Below are 5,414 nucleotides of genomic sequence, written 5' to 3'. Positions count from 1 at the left end.
CCGGTCTTTTTATTTTGCACCACTTATATTTGTGTTCATTGCTGCATTTGTGACCATATTTTCCATTTGATATATATATGATATTTATGGGAGGTTCACGGCGCCATCAGCTCGATGAACAGGCTTTGTGTGAAATATAACATAGTCTAAGATTGCTTTTAGTGTCCTTGTGGCATGGTTGGTTAGCGTTCCCTGGTCACACGCATTAGGTCAAGGGTTCGAGTCCTGGCTGGTGAGGTCATTGATTATATATACAGTATATATATATATATATATATATATATATATATATATATATATATATATATATATATATATATATATATATATATATATATATATATATATATATATATATATATATATATATATATATAACAAACGGATTCTACTACGAATATTCCTATAACGAACGGTTTTACCTATAAAATTGAGAATGCAATAACGAACGAAACTCCTACAACGAACGTGGATGAATACGGGACTATTTCGTCCTGCGCATGAATATCGTTGTACCGCGGCTCACAGCAAGAGCGTCAGGCGCCATATTGGTTCATTGTGTGGTCAGTGCACCACTGAACTTGTTGAAATTTCGTCTTTTGATGTGGAAATTTGTGTTATTTGTATAACTATTTTGTTATACAAGTGTACAATTGTAACAATGAATCGTTAAAAGCGAGTGAGAAAGCTAATAACCTTTGAAACTAAGAAAGAAATTATAAATAAACGTGAGAATGGAACATGCATTGCGAAACTTAGTGATAAATATGTGATGGCTAAATCAACTATATGTACGACTTTGAAGAATAAAGAGGAGTTAAAAAATGTGCAAGTAGCTAAGGGAATCTCTAGATTTAACAAAGCAAGGTGTAATGTGATTGAAGAGATGGAAAATTTACTCTTAGTGTGGTTAAAGGTGAAAGAAATGGCAGGTGATAGCATTTGTGAAGCTATAATTTGTGAGAAGGCCAAACAATTGTGTGAGGACCTTCAAGCCAAGGCTCCCAGCGGAAGTGATAGTGCTGTGCCAGTGTTTAAGGGTACCAAGGGGTGGTTTACTGGTTTTAGAAAATGAAATCAGTTACATAGTGTTGTGTGACATGGTGAAGCTGCTAGTGCAGATAAGGATGCTGCTAGGGAACACCATGACATTTTTTTGAATGTGATTAAAGATGGAGGCTTTGTTTCTCAGCATGTATTTAACTGACGAAACTACTTTTTTGGAAAAAATGCCTCTCCGTATATACATTACAAGGGAGGAAACTTCTGTCCCTGGCCATAAGCCGATGAAAAACAGGCTTACCCTCCTTTGTGCTAATGCTTCTGGTGACTGCAAGATAAAACCACTCCTTGTGTACCATGGAGAAAACCCTAGAGCTCTTAAAAACATTAGGAAGAACCGCCTTGGTGTTATGTGGCGGTCAAACCCAAAGGCTTGGGTGACCAGGAGTCTTTTCTCTGATTGGGTGACTCAGGTGTTTGGACCCAGTGTTCAGGATTACCTCAGGGCTAATAATCTTCCGTTAAAAGTTCTATTGGTGATGGACAATGCACCAGCCCACCCTCCTAATTTGATGGAAGAATTGCCAGATGAGTTCAACTTCATCACTGTGCACTTCTTGCCACCCAACACAACACCTCTCATCCAGCCCATGGATCAACAGGTAATTTCTAACTTTAAGAAGCTGTACACAAAGGCACTGTTTAGAAAATATTTTGCATCCACTTCTTCCAGTGATGTTAGTTTGAAGGAATTTTGGAAGAGTCACTTCAATATAGCAGACGCTGTGTTTTTCATTGTGTCAGCCTGGAAAGAGGTTTCTTTGAGGTGTCTGTGCTGTTTGGAGGCCATTGTGGCCTGAATGTGTGCTTCAAAGAGACTTTGAAGGCTTTGAAGAGTTAGAGGAAGATGGTGTTGTACAAGAAATTGTGTCAGGGCAATTCCATGGGCCTGGAAGTGGATGATGATGATGATGAGGAGTTGGTGGATGAGCACAGGAAGGAGCTGTCCACTGAGGAGCTACTTGAAGAAAATGAGACACTGAAGTGGAGCTTAGCTACTGAGGAGTCAGGGGAGGATGAGGACAAGGAGGAAAGCCGCATCATCCCAGCCAAAGATCTCAAGGATGTGTTCTGGTGCTGGAACAAACTGTCTAAGCTTGTGGAGGATTATCATCCTGATGTTGCTTCTGTGGAAAAGGGCCTCAGTATTTTTAATGACACTGTGATGAGCCACTTTTGGGAGGTCCAGAAATCAAGGTTGAAGCAGCCAACCCTGGATTACTTCTTTAAAAAAGTTACCAAAGATCCTGCAGACAAAGTGCCTGTAAGAGTCACCAAAGAGGGCTAGGAAGGATGACTCCTCTCCTTCCACCTCTTCTCCATAATTTTCTCCTCCTCCTCTGCCTCCTGTCCTGCATGCTGAACAACACTAAGGTAAGATAAAGTACCGTATTTTTTACAATTTCCACAGAAAATTTTCACTGATAAGTGGTTGTATTTGGGGGCCTGGAACGGATTAATCCTATAACAAACGAATGCTATAACGAACAAGGTTCTAGAACCAATTAGATTCGTTATAGCATACCCCACTAATATATATATATATATATATATATATATATATATATATATATATATATATATATATATATATATATATATATATATATATAATATATATATTTTATTTTTATGGAGAATAGCCTACCTGGGCACAGGTCATGGACCCACAGCAAGGCCTAGGGGGCGAAAAAATAAGAGTAAAAATAAATTAAAAATAGAAAAGAAAAGCTTATGTTAATCTACACCACAAATATGCCAGAAAACCAGCTTTTTTAAATGAGACATTGTATGAGTATGGAAACACAGAAAAAGGCAGAGCATTCCACAGTTTGGCTGTGTGTGTAAAGAAGGATGTACTATAAGGGGTTATTCTAGTGTGACCGACATCCACAGAGAAATGGTGGGCACTGCGGGCAAGACGTGTGTTACGAGCCCACGGCCTTGACGGCGGTACACAGGATGCCAAATCCACCGAACAGTGCCCGTTAAAGTACCTGTAAAAGAAAGTGAAACAACATTGCAGCGAAGAGAAAGGGAAGAAAGATTATCAACTAAAGGAGGAGAATTAATAAGACGAAATGACTACAAAACGAGACCTTGCTCATTTAATTCCAACACTAGTCGGTGATGGTATGTGTTTTCTAAGTTGAAGGGCTTTGACGTGTGATTTCTTATTTTTAAAAAAGTGTAGGCGTGTCACTACCAACACCACCTGTGTGTGTTCAACACTACAGTACTTGGAAAATAAATGAAGTAATAATTCCAAAATTCATATGTGTAATGCACCTGCCTCTTAATATTCTTTACAGTATTAGGTTGGTAATAAAACAAGAAAAAGGTGAAGAAATGTGATGGATGCTGAATATTTTTGAAAAAGAAATCGTAAGAGGAAGATGAAAATTTTGAAGGAAAATCCAACAGCCATCCCAGTCAAATTTACAGGGTCTCATAGTTGCAGTGTTCCTTCACCTGAAAAAAATATATATTTTCCAATTGGACGTGACCAAGGAAACTCTGTACATTGGCTCAATCAGGTTCACAAACCACTTGATCAGGTAGGACAGATTAAGGAAATATAGGTTAATATAAATAATATTGTAACTATACTGTAACTGTTCTCATCTAACAAGAAGTAATAAGAGCCATCAGCATGTCAAAAGTAGGCCAGTGTGGAGAAATGACCGAGGAGACAAAACATCTGTCAGTTCCTTAACTTTACCAAATACCTTGTACAGTATACAGTACTGTACTGGTTTATGGGTTATTAAAGATGTGTAGATTTTCATGTGCTTATTATATTTAAAACCATAATTTCTCGCGTTCATAGCTGGTTAAGGAAAAATAGGATACATCGAGTCAATAAAATATTGTGAAGTAGGTTTCAAGCCTGTCAGCTTATTAGGAGGAGTGCAGATAGCCAGATACACTACACTACACTAGAGTCTAAGCTCGTTTTTGGTGCTCTTGTAAGCAGTGTGTGTCTGGCACTGCATTTGACCACTTTCACAACTTAATGTTGGGTATCCATTCACAACCAGGTAGAATGAGGGTGCCCTGAGCACAAACCTTTTGTACAAGGGACGAACACTTTGTTCACTCTGCTGCTACACCCGATTGCATTTTTTGTAGCATTGTAACATGCAGATTCTAGGTTACTTTACATTGAGGAGACGTAGTCCAGGGAAAGGTTAAGTAAGTCGGACTTTTCCATTGATAAACATATAAAAAGAATTATCCTAGGTTCGGAGGTAGAAGAAGGGTATAATTTCCATGAAAATAAAGAAAATTGTATTAATAATCGATGGGAGAGGTTACCTCGTCATCTAGTTTGGGCAAGTATTCCGTATTGTACTGTACATTCATCATCTCTTATCCTTATTTGAACAACAATTTCTTGAACGAAGTGGTCAACATTAACTAAAAATATTCGGAAAGGTTCAATTACTTTCTCTTTACATATATTGTTATAACGAAACGTGTGTGAAAATTAACAAATTAAAATTACAAGTGTCAATGGGTGGGAAATCATAAACCCCGACAGTGTGACATGTAAGAATAGGCAGACATATAGCACTGAAAGACCAACTTTACTTTATAAACCTTTATTGAGGAACAGGAAAATATAGTCCTGAAAATTTAATCACGAACGACGAAAGTGCAAAATAATTATCAATGTTAGAAAAAATACTACAAATACAACCACTAAGTTTTGTTATTTATTTTCTCAAACAAATAATATGAACCTAACCCAACGACTTTAAGGTACTAATAAATTGTTAAAACTTCATTAATTATCATTACTAAGAAAAAAATGGCTACTTTTTTCGCGGTAGTTTTCAACATTAACCATTCGTAGGATTCACTTGGCGCCGAGGAGGTGTGTGGCCGTCACCGACATTTCAGTCCACCAGTTCTTGGGCAACAACTGCATTTTCCCTCTACAGACATAAAAGGTGAGCTGCAGAGTGATTGTTCATTATTCCTACGATTCATATCAATAAAAGAAAGACGTCCAGCGAAGTAAAAAGCGCTTAGTTTTAAAGATTTTGGTTAGGGAAACATGGCGGCGAGCTCGATGATCCTTTGAGAGGTTACTATTTCCAAAATAACATTAAGAAGAGGTAAAGTAGCTTTTACCCTTTCTCGTCTTATTATATTTTCATCAAATTTTGTAGAGGAAAAGTTATGGTTATCGAGATGCATTGATATTTGATACACTTTATCATACCTGTGAGGGCAAACTTTTTCGGAGTGAAAATTGTTATGATGGCACCGAATGTGAGCTCTTTTAAGACCAGACCTGATCAACACTGGCACAGGTACATTCAGGAGCCAGTACTTACCAACAG

The sequence above is a fragment of the Homarus americanus genome, unplaced genomic scaffold, assembly GCF_018991925.1.
Source record: "Homarus americanus isolate GMGI-L3 unplaced genomic scaffold, GMGI_Hamer_2.0 scaffold36970, whole genome shotgun sequence".
NCBI lineage: Eukaryota > Metazoa > Arthropoda > Malacostraca > Decapoda > Nephropidae > Homarus > Homarus americanus.
The sequence above is the reverse complement of the archived record's forward strand: the minus strand, read 5'-3'. Positions refer to the sequence as shown.